Raw genomic sequence first — 19,628 nt, forward strand, 5'->3', positions numbered from 1 at the left:
AACGATGTGTATAAAAAAGAAACCAAGACAGACCTGCAATGTTATAAGAACTTACCAATGAAATTATCTAATACAAACGTAATCATGACAAATGTGCCACTGTGACATAATTTGTAGAATGGCAGCAAGTGAATAAACAAGTTTAGTACTATAAGACGTGTCCAGAAAGTAAGTACCATTTCGTTCTATTGCCCCCGCAGTACTACTGTCACAGTTGTGCGCATTCACAGTCATCTCTCTGTTTCATTATCTTTCCACTGAACCCCCAAACTTGAGTGCATGAAGATGGTGATGTGTGATGATAATAAATCATTTATGAAGTATAAAAAACAGTAAAAGCACAGAAATAGTTTTAGTGTGTGGATTGTTGTGTAGAAAATCATTCAACAATAATTGTGTAGGCCTCAGTAACAGTGAGATCCATGCAGCGGTGTGTTCAAAAGAGAATTAAGTTTCATTGTGAAGGCTGCGTGAAGAGGTTAAACATCAAACTTTTCGGAAAAAGAGAACACAGTCATATGTCATATCCAGTGTTAACAGGCCTGCAGACCAAGTGCTGCTTCCGCAAACTGAACTGCCTCCATTCCTTTCTGTTTTGTGCTCAGTTCTCGCAGGTGTCTTCAATCCCCAGGGCTAAGATCCTTCACTGGGTCTGTCATCTAGTGCTGCTTTGGTCGTCCTATGGGGTGAGTGTGGTTTGGTTCTCCCTCAAGTGCTTTCTTTACCTGTCATCCTTCTGGCATGTGGGCTGTGTGTCTGCCCACTGGATTCTGTTTCTCTTCAGCTTATGGAGTATTGTTGGTTGTTGCTTCAAGAGGTAGATTTCCTCATTTATCCTCCTTCTCCATTCTCCTTTATCTAAGACTACATTGTTACATACATTCATGCAACAAATCAAAAATTTTCACAGATGAACTGCGATTTCCACACATGGAATCATGTTGTCATCAGGTTACAGAAAAAAATGACAGATCAGATGAATGAAAATTTTACCCAATTAGATTCAAGGTTGAATCAAATGGTTACCAGCTTACAACTGGTGAAATTAAATATCAATAATTTTGCAACACAAGTCAATAGGAGAATGGATAGACTGGAAACTAGACTTGACCTAGGGTTCAAACACATAGAAGAAATAAACATACAGTTGAAATTCTTAGACAACAAGGTAGAGGATCAGTTACAACACATAAATTTCAACAAGACAACCAAAGATACAATAATTAAACAGCTCCAAACATAGAAATCAGGTTACTAGAGACTAAAATGAAGAATAATCACTCCAAACAAAATCAAAAAATAAAACTGCAATCCTTTAAAAAAAGTTCTTCACATAACCTACATATGCTATCACTTTGAGGAAAAGTAGAAACAACTGTTAGAAATACTTTGTTGCCAATCACGATATTGCTGCCGGCTCAGTTGTACGGTGTTGCAGTTTGTTGTACTCATGGCCAAAATTTTGTGTTGTATTTTGTCCAAATAGTTGTTTGTCTTTGCTTATTCTTTCCCTTGTCCAAATTTTGTTTCAAATCTTGGGTTGTTACAATATGTCATAAAAATGCACCTGAAGCTTCAAAATTGTGTAAGCATTTCAGTCAGAGATCTACATTGATCCCAGCTCCTCCACCAGATGAAATGTTTCCATTTTTGGCTGGGATCAAATATTTAACATGATTTATATGCTTCATAGAGTTGATATATTGCTGTTGCTGTAGACAAGAAATACATTAAAGTCCTGGCACAAAAAAGATTGTCCAAGTCAGTAGTAATGCTCACACTAATTCAGGCCATGAGTGATCTTGAATTTCAACATAGTTTATTTTTGTGTTGAAGTCATTCTAGCAATAATACAAGCCATGGTACAACTGTACAAAGTTGCACAGTATGTGCCTTTAAGAATTGATTACATGTTTACACATCAGATTAACACAGATGCCACCTCAAAACTTTGAGCAAAACTAGGAACACAAAAATGGTTCTACACGGGCCTTTTTCCTACAATAATGTGGTCGTTAAAAACAGAAAATGAAAGAAGTACAATGAATTCTGACAGATATCACAGCAGTAAATAAAGTTGTAAGAAGTGTAAAATAAAATGATATTATGCAATATATGAATCTAATTATAAATCAGTCTCAGTCACAATTAAAAACATCGGATATGTAAATATAACAATACATACTACATTTTCCAGGATTATTTGTAAAATATCGAATATAATTTGTTCCTAGCATGTTTCCTAGCTTTAATAAAAATGTACTTCATTTGTGTAATAACAGTCTTTCGAAAATGAACCTGACAGACAGGATAATGCTTTGCAATTACATAGTAAGACTCATATTTTAATTTGATTCTGTTCTTTACTTTCAAATAACTTCATACTTAAAATATGCAGGTCCGTATTTGGGCAGGAGCAACATGTACATCTGCACAGGGCAGCAAAATTTTTGGGGTGGCAAAATGTTGAGTGAGTATGCCAGACAATGGCCCCTGCATATTTGTTTATTGAAAATTGCGTTTGAAGGATATTCCAGGGCCGCTGATTTGGGGAAAGGTGTCATCAGATAGTTCTGTAATTTAAACCCTTCATCACCTGTCAGCACATGAAGGACGGGCATGTTTGTGCATGGCAATGTTTTGAAGGCAGAATACATTTTCCTTGTATGAATTCATGGGAAAATGGAGAGTTTTCCAAACTTGTGCTGTCACAGTGTCTGCCACAGCTGCCCGTGTTGATAAGCAAGAAGTTGTAATCATGATCAGTAGCTGCAAACAGAACAATTGAAAGTAAGTTTTTGCCATGCGGGGTAGCAGCACAGTCTGAGCATCTTGTCACAGTTCACGCAGCTTCCCCCCTGTCAGAGGTTTGAGTCCTCTCTCGGGCATGAGCATGTGTGTTGTCCTTAGCATAAGTTAGATTAAGTAGTGTGTAAGCCTAGGGACTGATGATCTCAGCATAGCAACTAACTTAAAAAAAGGCTTATAATAATTGGAGCCACCTTTTTAAGACAATGCATTCTGGCATGGTTTCCATATATGCTGCCAGTGCAGTTAGGAAATTGCCACTGTTCCATCAATCTCATCTCAATTTTCTTTGAGATTTCCTCTGCTGGTTGATGTAAATAGGGTGGCTATAAAATGTTGTACAGTTCTTGACACACATACTTGACTAAGCTGGGACTGTTGTCCTTCCCACGTGCAATTAAAATGCAATGATATGGTGTGAATCACCAGTGGCTAAATATCTCGACCAAAATGTACTATTTGTTAGTAATAAATGCATCAAATTAGACATTGGTATATGGCTTGACTGACATATCAGGCTGTTCGAGCAAAATGGAAGAATCTACGAGACTCCTCAACAAATACCTAAAATTCTTAAAGGGAGGCACAGGTTCAGCCAAGAAGTATCAGAATTGGTCTTGGGCAGGTCATTTGGAGTTTCTTCCTGGCATACTGCCGCCATGTCATGCATAATCAAATGTTGAAGAGTCAGAGGAACCATTTCCTGACGATGGGGAAGGAGGAAAATAAGCTTAATGGAATCTGTAATGTCAGTTCATTCAGCGAAAAAGCCGAAACAAAAAGAAGTAAATGAAGATTTAGCTGCCGTCATACATTATCAATACACCACAGACAGTAACAGGAGAAGAAGCACGAGTTCTACCACATGGCAACTTAATTTTTAGTTATAAACACTCCTTCAAGTTATTCCCAACTTGAATACAAATTCATTTAAAAATTCAGCTGGCACAGTATTTTGAGAGATTAAATTTGTGATATTAAATGATGAAACACCACTACATCTTTCCTGAAGTCTTTGGACCACTCAGCTCAGTGGTGTCATGTTGTAGTGCTGATATTATATCATAAAATGAAGTCACCAGTGCACCACCCACTATCCGCAGACAAGTAGCCGCCGAGATCGAAAGATCATAAAACAAAAGAATGATCCTTGACATCCGATGCATATGCTGACGTGTCTGGCTGAAATACCGCAGGAGTTTCATTGAAACTACTGAGGAGCTCGCCACCAAGCCCATCGCAAGGCAGCTATTTCTTTGGGAAGAAAGGTTACCACACTCCACAATGGAACTACTTGAGGAGGGATCTGCAGTATTTCAACTACCTTTTACTACTTGGAGGTCATTAAACTGGCTGCACACTGGAGTAACTGGGTGCAAATCAAACCTATTTAAATGGGGCTACAGTGATAGTGATAGGTGTGTATGCGGAGCAATACAGGACTTGGACCACCTATTGATTTGCTCAGATACGTCTATAACATGCACTAAAGACGATATTTTGAAAGTCAATGACAAAGCAACCTACGTTGCTAATTACTGGGAAGGGAAGATATAATTGGTGCATCCGGATACGGAAGAAGAAGAAAACCATTGCAATTCTGGAACTAGGGTATCTTCCAATAACTTTTCTAGAGCCAGAGAAACATAAATGAACCTAGTGTTGACAATATTTTTCATTTTATCTTTTAGTTATATTATTCCACATGTTGTGACTATTACTGATTTTGCACTTGCCTCAAGCAAACTGACAAGTCTTTCCTCTGAACCTACTGGCTTTCTCTAGTTTGTTTCAGTTTTCAAGATTTTCAGTTAAATTAACTTGTGTAATGTTTCCAATTGTTTGTGAGACATTCAAAAATAACTGAACAAATGGCTTTCAGAAGACCAAATTTCCTTGCAAAGACGGCAAAATTCCCAGTCACTTTGTCATTTAGTGTTAATTTCATATTTGTGCTTTATTTATGCACTTGAGGTGAGTGCAAATAAATGCAACAGTTAATGTCATGAGCAGTGCTATGAATCACTCACAAAGAGTGCCGTTTAACTACTAGATTGCTACATCTTGTGTGACCAGAGCTGACTGCAAAGGGAAACACAGCGTTCTGAGGACATGGGCAGCTTGCTCTCTGTTTTACACAGCCTTACTCCACGTAATCACGCTGCTTACAAGATCTTGCATGTGGTGTGTTGCTCAGTTTTTCATCCATTCATGATTATGTCGCCATCATACACAACACAATGTTTCATGTGGACCTCAACTTAAAATTAAGGTACATAGTTTGAGTATTAACTGGTCATAGTGAAGTTGGTTCCATTGTATTTGATATAATCAAAGTGCAGTGGACCCTGACTATCCAGCTCATGACCATCTGACCTACTTAATTAATATCGCAATAATACTTTTGTGTTATAAAATGAGAATTAATTTATTGTGCATGCTATATTTTTACCAAGCTTTAAAAACAGGTTCTGGCTACAGTGCTGCATGGCCTTTCAAACAGTCTTATAAATCTTACATGATTCTAACACATCTGGAGTCACAATTATAATATTGAATAAATTACAGTAACCACTCATTCAAAAACAATACTTAGAAGCACTCACAAACAACAATGAACACACTTAGAGAACAGCTGTCTTGGCAACTCTGTGTTCTTTATTTCTTCAGTTACATATCAGACGGCCAAAGTGTGTGTGTTAAATTATTATTTTGTGCTGTCCCTTGTGTTTTAATTAAAGAGTCCAAAATATTGATAAATGAAATAAACTTGTAGAGATTATGAAAGTCAGAAAATGTTGATAAAATTAGTTTTTGGTATAGAAAAGGGTGTTCTTAATGATACTGCTGGGGTTGGAATAGAGAACCTATAAAACTCCGACTTATTCCGCCACATTATGTCGGATAGTGGTTTCTGCTGTATGTTCAAGTTTCCAGCACTCTACATTGCAGACCTTTTTTTTATCCCTACAGTTCACGGTAGCGGTATGATTGGACAGTCTACAGGAGGTAAGTGGTACTGCATATAGAAAGAAAGCTGATTGAAAAAGACAGAGGTATAGTAAGCTGTTACAGAAAATATATGGACTGGATGCATATTTCAGTGGTAGAAGTGAAGGTGAACCATGTGCCTCTGAACATTCAGGTGAATTTGTGGTTCAAAACAGTAACAATGAATAGTGTAGCCCTAAAGTGCAGACAAAATTAGCGTTCTAAATGGCAAACAAAACGCAGAAGTTCTAACTTTTGGAATTCCGGAGGGATGTCAAGAATCTACACCCTCTAAAGCTGAGGATTTTCCTCTCCCCAGTACTGACACATTTTATTGGAAAAAAATGACCACACATTGGATTATTTGGTTAAAATATGCTGACAGATCTGAAGCTATTTTGCAGCAAAAAATTGTTTCAAAGAGTTTTGGTGACTGAGGAAATTATCAACCATCACTATTGTATATTCTCCTAGCCAAAGATCATTGTTCTGTGCATGTTGTAAATTACTTGGTGGTGCATCTAAGTTTGCAATATTTGGCTTCAGTGCTTGGAGTCATGCTGCAATACAAATAGACTAAACATGAAAATGGTACCTGTCACAGAGACTGCTTGTTAAAATTGAAAAACGAGGAAATGAGATGAATAGAATCATCAGACAGTTACTCATTCCAGCATGGACATGATGTTATGTACTGGAGAAATGTGCTAAAGAGATTTGTTCAAATTTATGATGCTGCGTAGAAACTTAAAGCCATCTATAAGTCCGACACAGAAAACAACTTTGGTGAAGAATGTATACTATGTCGAATTGTGTATCTAGCACTCAAGACATTGGACAACTGTACTCCAGCAACAATCTGTTAAGCTGAAAGGTCCTTGCTGGTTTATAATGGATTAAAAACTACCAACAGAAAACAGAAAAGAATGGCTGGTCAATCTTGGAGTGTGTTTTAGTCTATTGGTTAGTTTTGGAATAATCATGCTGGGAGGCAGCCCAACAGCTAACACACAGAGTATGAATCGGCATGAAATTTACATAATGAGTAATAACTACTACTTGCAGTACTGGAATTAACTCATGGATTCTTGTTGAAACTAAATTAGTGGCATGAACAGTCTCCCTCATAGCATAAGAAAAATATAATGCAACGTGTAAAGACTGAATTCACAAAACTGAATAATGCATACAGGGTAATTTTTCTTGCTGTGTCCATGGAGATATTTAGAATGTCTGATTTTGCAGCAAACTTGGTGCTTAACAAAAAGTCAGTTGCTCAATTATTACACATATATATTTAATACAAGTCACTATTAAGTTACACTGATATCATTAATTTATGTCTAATTTTCTGTGGTTGCTGATCATACAGTCCGCCCACTAAATCTTGATGATTAGCACATACATATATCTTAAAGGATGGAAGAAATTATTGCCTCTTCTTATGACTGGAGGCAAAAGTCATGCTTATGAATGACTATAGCATATACTAAACACTATATTGACGCACTAGTAAAAATTACACATCCTTTTTATGTGGGATCTTAATCATAAGTATTCTGAAGCTAGACTGAAACAAAAGTTGTTAAAAAAATTGTAATATTCTCCAGACATTGCTCTTCTGTTACAAAGATAATTTTAAAAGCCTATCTTTGCCATCTCCTGCGGCAATGTACAAATTTCTTATTTCTAATGAGGAAAAGAAAACAGTCATATAAATTAATAACAAGAAAAAATAGAAAAGATATGATATTGGGAGCTAGTTGTTTAGGTATTACACAGTTAACAATTGCCCCCCCCCCCCCCCCTCCACACTGTACAGACATTGTATAAATATATCGTTAGGCAGTATCATATGATTAATTGGTTGCTATCTATTACCGATTGGGGGGGGGGGGGGGGCAAAGGCCTTTTGTTTCTCATTCTTTTAGATAGATGTATGTCGTGTTAAGTGGAGATGTCAGCTTTACCTTATTATATCTACACATACTAATACAAATAACTAATAGGAAAACAAGTTATAAAAAGTGGTACAAATATCAAATACTGTGCATATTCAACAATGCTTGGTTTAATCAAGTCTCTTTCATTATTGCGTCCATGTGCATGGCAAGCAGTTAGTGTTGTCCGTTTTATGTGGAGTGAAATAGCGAAGTTGTTGTGTGTTGCACTATGGATTCCTCCACAAATATTTGTTCATTTCTTGGAAAGAGTGTGCATGCTTGTGGTAATTTCAATGCTGTGACGGAAGACATCCAATTTTACGGCCTGGAACCCACTGTTTATCGTTGTCATGTGCTTATTCAGCAGAGAGGAAATCCGCCGATCAGCACCTGCCAAAAACGTTAATTCCTTATAAAACACTTCTCCATTTATTGAGAGTTGAGGGCAGTTTAGTACAAATTTTTGTAGGTTTGCATGAATGTACTAAGAGTCAATACACTTCACTTTTGAAGAAAAAAAATCACTGCTACTCAGGTTCCTTACCTAATTGCCATCCAACTCTGTTAGTCAATTATTTTGCATAAAATGTCTGCATTTGTATACTGTTACTCTTTAAACAGATTGTTATTTATGTAGTTACTATTTTAATACATTCATATATTACATATTTTTGCTGAAAATCCACTCAAACTTACTTCACATTGAGTTTAATTTTGTGAATAGTTAAAATACTACATTAGCTTTGATTATTTTCATAAACAGTCATGTCAGTTTAGTTTGTAAATAATAGATTCATTTACATTCACATTATAAACATGTGTAACCTCAGTTACATCGATCATCCTTATATATGTATATACATCAGTATGTTTGGGTATCAGATCTTTACATAAGAAATATTATACATAATTCCTCTTACATTATTCATGGGCACTTGTTATTTATTTATGGAGCACTTGGGAAAGCATCGGCATCTACTTCAAATACACTGTGCACTGCTTGCCTTATAGTAACTACACTTGGCAAATCTTTACATAAGAAATATTATACATAATTCCTTTTACATTATTCATAGGTGCTTGTTATTTATTTATGGAGCACTTGGGAAAGCATTGGCATCTACTTCAAATACACTACGTGTTGCTTGCCTAGTAGTAACTACACATAGCATTGCCTCTAGGAATGAAGGAAGGAATCTACTTGACTACAGGCCCATCGGATTACGAACGAAAGGACATATAACTCATATATTGGGTTACAAGAAGACTCTCAATCAGCATTATTCATGGTAGATTCTTGTTATGCTCCTACTACAAGAAATAACCATTGTTTACTACAAATGACTTGTAACTTAAGTATTCATGACATGTTTAATTGCCATGAATGTTTTTTCATTCGACATGTACATATACATATTGTAAAGAGAAAAATGGGTGTTGGGAATTCCTGAAGCAGTGACAGTACCCTGTGTGTAGGTTGGCCCCTTGTTTGGTAGCATCAAACCTATGTCATTACATTACTTAGCGGATTGCTACTGCATATACTTTGAATCGTTCATATATAATATTTCTTACTACTAAATTTTATTTACTTTAGGTGCAGCCCATTAAATTTGTATGGTACCATGTCACTCTTGAAGCTTACCATTTTTTCTTTCATGCTGTGTCGATGCACTGGTCACTGAAAAGAAAAAAATATCTGTCTCAATTTCACTTACCTGCTACTTTATACACACATTGAAAAAGGTTTTGCATCACCCCTGTTCCCATAACTCCTGGAGATGTTGACTGTGGATATTGTATCACAGAAACAGTCCTGTTGACTGTTCAGAGATGTCACTAAACCCACTCAAAGACGTAAACTATTAGATGGAAGGCATCCGACAGCTGATTATTTCCAGTCATTCCACCAGGAAGGAGTTACACAGCTCATGTTGTCTGTATTTCAACCATGCCAAAATGTCAACACTGTGTCTGCATTGTTTCTTTGTGCCAGGAAGGGCTCTCAACAAGCTAAGTGTCCAGGTGTATCAGAGTGACATGGAGGGATACAGAGAGACAGGAACTGTCAATGACATGCCTTGCTCAGGATGCCCAAGATCTACTATTGCAGTGGATGACTGCTACCTACGGATTGTGGCTCGGAGGAATCCTGACAGCAACACCGCCATGTTGAATAATGCTTTTCGTGCAGCGTCAGGATGTCAAGTTACAACTCAAACTGTGGGCAATAGACTCAACGATGCGCAACTTCACTCCCAACGTCCATGGCGAGGTCCATCTTTGCAACCACAACACCATGCTGTGTGGTAGAGATGGGCCCAACAACGTGCTGAATGGACCACTCAGGACTGGCATCACGTTGTCTTCACCAATGAGTGTCGCATATGCTTTCAACCAGACAATTGTCGGAGACATGTTTGGAGGCAACCCAGTCAGGCTGAATGCCTTAGACACACTGTCCAGCATGGTGTACGTTCCCTGAAGTTTTGGGGTGGCATTATGTGGGGCCGATGTATGCTGCTGGTGGTCATGGAAGGCACCATAACTGCTGTACGGTGCATGAATGCCATCCTCTGACTGATAGTGCAACTAATCCGGAGGCATATTTCTGAGGCATTCGTCTTCATGGATGACAGTTCATGCCCCCATTGAGCATATCTTGTGAATGGCTTCCTTCAGGATAACGACATTATGGTGGTAAAACACGCAATATTTGGTTTTCATGGGCAATAAAAAGGGCAGAAATGATGTTTACGCTGATATCTATTCCAATTTTATGTACAGGTTCTGGAACTCTCACAACCAAGGTGATGCGAAACTTTTTTGATGTGTTTACATCAAAATACAAGTAAAAACTCTTATATCTAAACATGTTCCCTTAACACTAGTATTCAAAAGAAAACATAAATTAAATTACTGTTATGTACACTATGTACAGTCATTTTTAGTAAAAATACTTGTGTCAAAAATGTTTATTCCACAAATGCTTTTAAGGCCTTGTTGGGGTAGAGCCCTTTGTCTCAACCAGTCCTCTTGGAAATCGATCTATAAGCTACAGGATATGAGATTTTGGAAATTATATGTGGTCCTGTATAAAGTAATTGCCACTTCTTGTTTAACTTTCCTGTTTCTGTTGACTTAGAAAGGGTTTGTAACAGAACGCGTTGGCCTTCACTAAACTGTGTAAAATGCTTCCGCTTCCAATCATAGATTTTCTTCCTATATTCAGCCCTGTTTTCCAGTGTGATTCCTGCCTGTTTAATTTATCCTCTAATGTCATATCCACCACTGGTATTTTTGGTGGGGGTTACTCCCATTTGTCCTTTTGTCTGGTGTAAAACATTACTTCATTTGGTGTGAAACCAGAGGAAGAATTTGTAAGATTATTAATGACCTGCATCAATTTTGTGTTTGTGCAGTATGTATGTTCTTATGAACTGATTAAATTCCTTGAATACTCTTTCTACAGGCATTGCCTTGGGCTGGAATCTTGAAACTAAGATGTGTTTTATACCCTGTGATGTCATAAATTGCTTCTATTTCCGTCCTATAAAATATGAGGCATTATCAGTAAGTATCCCTTGTGGCTTTCCCATCCTCCTCAAGCAATCTTCTTCAATCCTTTTCCTGATGGACGTCGCTGTAGCATTACATATAGTATACATTTTAATATACTTTGTAAAAACATCATATAGTGCTACTATGTATATTACTCCACGCTTGCCTCTTGGATAGGGGCCAGCTACATCCAGAGACACTAAATCTAAATGTTTCTTAGTTAAAATCGGGTGAATCTCGACGTGTTTAGAAGAGTTAGAATGTTTTGCCTTCTTACACACTATACATTTTTGTAATACTTGAAGTACTCGTTGTCTCAAATTTGAAAAGTAGCAATGTTCACCTATCATCTCAGTACATTTACTTACCCCATAGTGTCCCCACACTTCATGGGTGTACACTATGAATCCCTCAATGTACTTCTCAGGAAGACAAATGCACCATTGCTCTGAGTCAGGACGTTTGTGATGGAATACAACACCCTTATATTCGATGCACCACATTTTCACCAGTTTGTTGCCTTCCTATGTTAGTTTTTGTTTGACATTACTCCATCTTAGGTCCTGTTGTTGCATGGTTTTCATTTGTTTACTAAATATACTGTAGTCAGATTGCGGTATTTTACTTTACATAAGAAAAGCTTTCATCTCAGAATCCTGTTCCAAAAATTCACTAAATTCATCTAGACCTTGAGATAACCTTAATAGAGCATTGGCAATGATGTTCTGACTGCTCTTGAGATAAATAATTTCGAAGTTAAATTTTTGCAGCTATAGACACCACCTTGCCAGTCTCCTGTGCAGTAATCTGCATGTCAACAAAAATGAAAGGGATTGGTGATCACAATGTGCTTTTATACTCTTACTCCATAAAAAATACTCAAATTTTTTGAATCCATAGACTACTGCCAAACTTTCTAATTCTGATACAGAATATGATCTTTCTGCCTTAGTTAATGTGCAGCTAACAAAACTAATTACTTTCAGCAATATCTTACCATCTTCCTCTCTCATTTGGAACAGACTTGCCCCCAGACCCTGCGAGGAGGTGTCCGTGCACAGACAGAAGTCCTTCTCCATATTGAGGTGACAAAGTATATTTGCATTCAGTAATTATTGAAATCCTCTTGGCACTTGTCATCCCACAGCCATGGTTTGTTTTGCGTAATAAATTAAGCATGGCATCACATTCATCAGTTATTTGGGTATGAACTTACCGAAGAATGACGCTAAACCTAAATAAGCTTTAAGTTGTTTCTTGTTCATAGGTGCAGGACAATTGCATATGGCACTGAGTTTCTTAGGATCAAGGAGGATACCTTGTTCGGAGATAATAATTTTACCTTCTCCCTGCCAAAGTCAGACTTTCCTTAAATTGGCTGTCACCCTGTATTCTGAAAAACGTTGTAAAACTTTCTGAATCAGCTGAATGTGTTCCGACCAAGTGGGGGTGGCGATTAACAAGTAATCAACATAGATCGTAAACTTGCTGAGTAGATCTGGAATTAATATTTTATCTAATGCTGCGATGAATACACTTGTAATTATATTCGAGCCAAATGGCAGGATGCAGAACTCCAGGCTTTTACCACCACAAACAAAATCTGTGTACTTTCTATTTTCTGGATGGAGTTTGATTTGCCAGAGGGAGAATCCAAGGTCCAATATTGTAAAATATTGAATATTGTGGAACTTCAACATTTGTTCATACAGGTCGCCAAGCCTGATTTGAACTGGTACTAGGATCCTATTAATATCTTGAGCATCCAGACCCAATCTTACCAATCTGTCTGGTTTACTTACAGGCAATATGGGGCTACAATAAGGTGAAAAGGAAGGTTGAATGATCCCCCATTTAATCATTTGATTGCTTTCTTCCCGTACTGCCTCTATTTTCATCCAAGGAATGGGATATGGTGATGCACAAAAAGTTTCATGTGGGTAAACATCCATTTTGAACTGATAATCCTTAATAACTCCAGGTTGTTTTCCAAATACATGTGCATACTCAAATGACAGATCTATAAGTTCCTGTTGCTTGTGTTCATTTAAGATGCTGGACCCACTTACCTTTTGCTCTGCCATTTCATAGTTTACATCTGAATCTGACATTTGTTCATTATAGTGAATGTTTACAAATAATACAGTAGAAAATACAAACTGAACTGTCACATCAGACTCCTCCTTCTGCTTGATCTTCTTGTCTGACATTTTTATCAAATCAACAGAAAATATCTGTACATTCTCACTGAAGTAGCATTTACCAATTCCTATGTCAATTTGTGTCTTGTAAGTTCTAAATGTGTCCATCCCAATCAAACAATTCATTATTAATTTGTCAATGATGAGGAAATTACAGTTGATAGTAAAGTGTCCTATTTTCAATGGAATAAGTGCTTGTATCTTTACTTTCGATTTGTTTCCAGCGGCTGTCTGTATTCTACAATTCTGCACTGGGAACATGGGAATTTACCTCTGTTCTCCAACTCTTGGATAAATTCAGTTGACAGTAAGTTAGCAGTTGCAAATGTGTCTAAAAGTAAGTGAACTTCCATGTCAAATATCATTGGCTTTATAACTGCCTGTACCTGCTCTTCGTACAAGTTTTCTTGAACGTCTACATCTACATCTACATTTATACTCTGCAAGCCACCCATCGGTGTGTGGCAGAGGGCACTTTACATGCCACTGTAATTACCTCCCTTTCCTGTTCCAGTCGCGTATGGTTCGTGGGAAGAATGACTGCCGGAAAGCCTCCGTGCGCGCTAGAATCTCTCTAATTTTACATTCATTATCTCCTCAGGAGGTATAAGTAGGGGGAAGCAATATATTCGAGACCTCATCTAGAAATGCACCCTCTCGAAACCTGGACAGCAAGCTACACCATGATGAAGAGCGCCTCTCTTGCAGAGTCTTCTCTATCTCCTCTGTCAACCCGACCTGGTACAGATCCCACACTGATGAGTAATACTCAAGTATAGGTCGAACGAGTGTTTTGCAAACTACCTCCTTTGTTGATGGACTACATTTTCTAAGGACTCTTCCAATGAATCTCAACCTGGCATCCGCCGTACCAACAATTAATTTTATATGATCACTCCACTGCAAATCGTTCCGCATGCATACTCCCAGATGTTTTAGAGAAGTAACTGCTACCAGTGTTTGTTCCGCTGTCATATAATCATACAATAAAGGATCCTTCTTTCTATGTATTCGCAATACATTACATTTGTCTATGTTAAGGGTCAGTTGCTACTCCCTGCACCAAGTGCCTATCCGCTGCAGATCTTCCTGCATTTCGCTGCAGTTTTCTAATGCTGCAACTTCTCTGTATACTACACCATCATCCGCGAAAAGCCGCATGGAACTTCCGACACTATCTACTAGGTCGTTTATATATATTGTGAAAAGCAATGGTCCCATAACACTTCCCTGTGGCACGCCAGAGGTTACTTCAACGTCTCTAGACATCTCTCCATTGATAACAACATGCTGTGTTCTGTTTGCTAAAAACTCTTCAATCCAGCCACACAGGTGGTCTGATTTTCGGTACTTTGTTTATCAGGCGACAGTGCGGAAATGTATCGAACGCCTTCCGGAAGTCAAGGAAAATAGCATTCACCTGGGAGCCTGTATCTAGGTCTCATGAACAAATAAAGCGAGTTGGGTCTCACACGATCGCTGTTTCCGGAATCCATGTTGGTTCCTACAGAGTAGATTCTGGGTTTCCAGAAATGACATGATACGCGAGCAAAAAACATGTTATAAAATTCTACAACCGGTCGATGTCAGAGATACAGGTCTATAGTTTTGCGCATCTGCTCGACGACCCTTCTTGAAGATTGGGACTACCTGTGCTCTTTCCCAATCATTTGGAACATTCCGTTCCTCTGGAGACTTGCGGTACACGGTTGTTAGAAGGGGGGCAAGTTCTTTCGCGTACTCTGTGTACTCATGTCGGTATAAATCGTCTTTCATATTCACTTGTTCATCGTGTCTCACAAACAATGTGTTTGCATGTGTGTTGCCGCCACTCCCTTGGTCAGAATAGTGGGTGCTCACTGCAACCGGTTTGTTTTTTCGGCCGGTCCAGGAGCATTGACCTTGGTGACTGGAGTAATTTCAGTGAGCAGTACAGACTGTGTTGTGTTACGCCAATTCGTGTCATTGGCTGCGCATGACCCATCTTTACACCGTTTCGTGTTGGCAGCTGAGAAAGTACAGTTCACACTATTATGTTGTCCACGAGATGAGGTGTAGCAGCCATATTAAACGAGAAAACGAGAGGAGAAGTAGTAATTTGTAGTAAAACCGGAAGAAAACCTCCCGTTCTTGGCTTTTGTTTACGTACTGAAGTAATTGCAAAACATCACATTGCTCGCCTTTCTCGCAGGAAAGTTTACAGTTATCGGCTGGAAATTTATGTCACATACTGAGGTATCTAACCTTTTCGATCTGTATAAAATAGAAGCTTCTAAGTTAATGCACTCGACAAGTAAGCCATATTACAGGTCATGTTTTGGTTATCGAAAATTCCATTATTGTCCGGTTTAAATGCCTTGGAATTGAGCTAAGACCTCAGCATTTTGCACGAGATGAGGTGTAGCAGCCACATTACACGAGAAAATGGGAGAAGCATTAATTTGTAGTAAAAACTTAAGGAAACCTCCCGTTTTCGTACTGACATATTGCATAAACATCACATTGCTCGCCATTCCTTCGGTAAGGATTACAATTGTCGGCTGGAAATTTATGTCATGTACTGAGGTATATAGTCTCTTCATTCGGTACAAAATGGAAGCTTCCAAGTTAATGCAATCGACAAGTAAGCCGTAATACATGCCATGTTTTAGTTATCGAAAATTCAATTATTGGCCGTATTAAGTGTCTTGCATTTGATCTAAGACATTAAGGTTTTTCTTGAGACGAGATATAGCAGCCACATTACACGAGAAAACGCGAGAAGTATTAAATTGTAGTAAAACCTTGTTTTTGTACTTACGCAGTGCCAGAACATCAGTTAGCTCGCCTTTCTCTCGGGAAAGTTCACATTTATCGACTGGAAATTTATGTCACGTACTGAGGTGTCCAGTCTCCTCGTTCTGTACAAGATAGAAGCTTATACGTAAATGAAATCGAAAAGTAAGCCGTAATACAAGTCATGTTTTAGTTACAGAAAATTCACTTCTTGACCGGATTACATGCCTTCCATTTGACATAGGACCTTATGATTTTGCAAGAGACGAGGTGTAGCAACTACATTACACAGGAATACGTGAGAAGTATTAAATTGTAGTTAAAACGTAAGAAAACCTCCCGTTATTGGCATTTGTTTTCGTACTGACGTAATGCCAATACATCACATTGCTCGCCTTTATCTCGAGAAAATTTACGTATTTCGGCTGGAAATTAATGTCACGTACTGAGGTATTCAGTCCCATCGTTCTGTAGAAAATAGAAGCTCCTAAGTTAATGCAATCGACGAGTAAGTCGTATTACATGTCTTGTTTTGGTCATCGAAAATTCCATTATTGTATGGTTAAGTGCCTTGGAGTTGACTTAAGACCTTCAGATTATGCACGATATGAGGTGAAGTAGCCATATTGAACGAGAAACCGTGAGAAGTGATAAATTGTATTAAAAACTTAAGAAATCCTCCCGATTTTGTCATCTGTTTTCGTACTGACGCAAAGACAGAAAGTCACATTGCTGCCCTTTCTGTCGGGAATGTTTACATTAAACGGCTGGAAATTTATGTCACGTATTGAGGTTTCCAGTGTCATCGTCCTGTACAAACTAGAAGCTTCTAAGATAATGCAATCGACAAGTAAGCTTTATTATAGGTCATGTTTTAGTTGTCGAAAATTCAATTATTGACGGGTTTAAGAGCCTAGCAGTTGAACTACGGCGTTAATATTTTGCACGAGAATCAAGAATCAAGAATTTTATTGCCAGGTAAAATAAATGCATAAATAAAAAAAAATAAATAAATTTTACAATGATATTGGCTTCGTCATACAAGATGTACTAGTACATACAGAATAATAAAATAAACTTCTGTCAATACATGATAGAATACATTTGAAGCATGGCAGTGTACCAAATTACAAAGGATAGCTTTTAAAAGTTAACGCAACATGCTATCTTATAATATAATATGGTATTTTATTGTTTATAGTATAAACTTTGTAATTACACACGATTAACCACAGCACAAAATAATATGTTTAACTACAGACAACTTTTAAATGCTTATATTCTCCTCAGGCATCTCAAAGAATTATTTAATGTCATAGAATGGATGATCTGACAGCCAGCTGTACCACTTAATTTTAAAAGAATTTGTATCCATAGACTGAACATGAACTGGCAGTTTATTGAACATTTTGAGTGGGTTAACTTTGTGGGAATTTCCTTTTCTCGCTGATCTGTGGCGCGGTATGTCTAAATTACCGTTAGCCCTGGTGTTGTGTTCATGTATTTCCCTTCTGGCAATAAATTCTGAAATATTATTTTTAATATAGAGTACAGACACATAGATGTATAAATTTATAATTGTAGGTATTCTGAGTCTGGAAAGAAGAGGACGACAGTGCTCCCTATGACCTCTTTTACATATTATACGTATGACTTTTTTTTGTAATTTCAATACGTTTTTGATGTGAGGGGAGTGCCCCCATATAATCAGACCATATGAAATATGTGACTGGAATATCCCAAAGTATGTCACCCTGAGGTACTCCAAGCTCACTACCTCCCTTAGTTTCAAGAGAAGGTATGCCACCCGAGATATTTTTTCACATACATGATTGACATGTTCCTCCCAATATAGTTTTGAGTCAATGTGAATACCTAAGAGTTTTACCGACTTATTGCCTACTTCATTTGATGTTACCATTAAAAGTTGTTGTGTTTTGTCAGGGTTGCATAGGAGCTTATTGGCTGCAAACCAGTCCAGGGCCTTATCTAGTGTTTCTTTTGTTAGGTTATTCAGGTCTGAAATGTTCTGATGTGTGGAGTGTTGTATTGTCAGCATAACACACAACAGGGTGAGCTATATTTTCAGGTAAATCATTAATAGCGACAATGAAGAATAAGGGTCCAAGGATAGACCCTTGTGGTACACCTGTGCTGATTTCCATGATGGAAGAATTTAAATTTCTGACTGAGACGAATTGTTTTCGGTTACTTAAATAAGAGTTTATCACCGATAAAGTGCTCCCTCTCACCCCATAAAACTCTAGTTTCCCCAGTAGTATGTCAACAGGAATGCAATCGAAAGCTTTGCTTAGTTCACATAGTACCAGTGATACCATGTTATTATTTTCAAAAGCTGTTAAGGTTTGGTCAATGATTTCCAAGATGGCCCCTGTTGTGTTCTTCCCCTTTCGAAAGCCAAACTGATTGTTACATAGGATATTGCGTTTTTCAAAGAAGTTGCTTATTTGTGAGACCAAGTCTAGCAGCCACATTGCGCGAGAAAGCGCGTGAACTATTAATTAGTAGTAAAAACGCAACAAAACCACCCGTTATTGTCAATTTCTTTTGGTACTGCCGTAATGCCAGATCATCACATTGCTCGCCTTTCTCTCGGGAAAAGATTACATTGATCGGTTGGAAATTTATGTCACGTACTGATGTATCAAGTCTCTTCGTTCTGTACATGATAGAAGCTTCTAAGTTAATGCAGCAGACTGCTAAGAGGTATTACAGGTCATGTGTTAGTTATCGAAAGTTCAATTATTGACTGGTTTAAGTGCCTTGCAGTTAACTTAGGACCACAAGATTTTGCACGAGGGGAGGTGCAGCAGCCACATTAGACGAGAAAACGCGAGATGTATTAATTTGTAGTAAAAACTTAACAAAATCTCCGGTTTTGTTATTTGTTTTCGGATTGACATAATGCTAGAACATCACTTTGCTCGCCTTTCTCTCGGGAAAGATTACATTTATGGCCTGGAAATTAATGTTAAGTACTGAGGTATCCTGTCCCTTCGTTCTGTACAAAATAGAAGCTTCTAAGTTACTGCAAGTGATTAGTGAGCCGTATTACAGGTCATATTTTAGTTACAGAAAATTCAATTATAGACCGGATGAAGTGCTTTTTAGTTTACCTAAAACATTAAGATTTTGCACAAGACGAGGTGTAGCAGCCAAATTACACGGGAAAACGCGAAAAGTATTAAATTGTAGTAAAACCTTTAATAAAACCTCCCGTTTTTGTCATTTGCTATCGTACTGACATAATGCCAGAACATCTTATCGCTCGCCTTTGTCTCGGGAAACTTTACCTTTATCAGCTGGAAATTTATGTCACGTACTGAGG

The 19,628-nt window shown here is 37.8% G+C and overlaps 1 long non-coding RNA gene across 2 annotated transcripts; it reads right to left on the reverse strand.

Annotated features, from left to right (window-relative positions):
• Positions 1-7,742: 7,742 nt before the first annotated feature.
• LOC126262871 (uncharacterized) lies at positions 7,743-16,905 on the reverse strand. Of its 2 annotated transcripts, XR_007546772.1 has the most exons (4): positions 16,726-16,905; positions 16,305-16,404; positions 9,388-9,423; positions 7,743-8,132 (listed from the first exon to the last, which is right to left on the reverse strand). It is a non-coding gene; the product is annotated as an uncharacterized LOC126262871 (long non-coding RNA). The 2 variants fall into 2 exon arrangements; XR_007546771.1 differs by lacking the exon at positions 16,726-16,905 and having other exon boundaries at positions 16,305-16,499.
• Between the last annotated feature and the right edge of the window lie 2,723 nt (positions 16,906-19,628).

Source organism: Schistocerca nitens, chromosome 6, assembly GCF_023898315.1.
Source record: "Schistocerca nitens isolate TAMUIC-IGC-003100 chromosome 6, iqSchNite1.1, whole genome shotgun sequence".
Classification (NCBI taxonomy): domain Eukaryota; kingdom Metazoa; phylum Arthropoda; class Insecta; order Orthoptera; family Acrididae; genus Schistocerca; species Schistocerca nitens.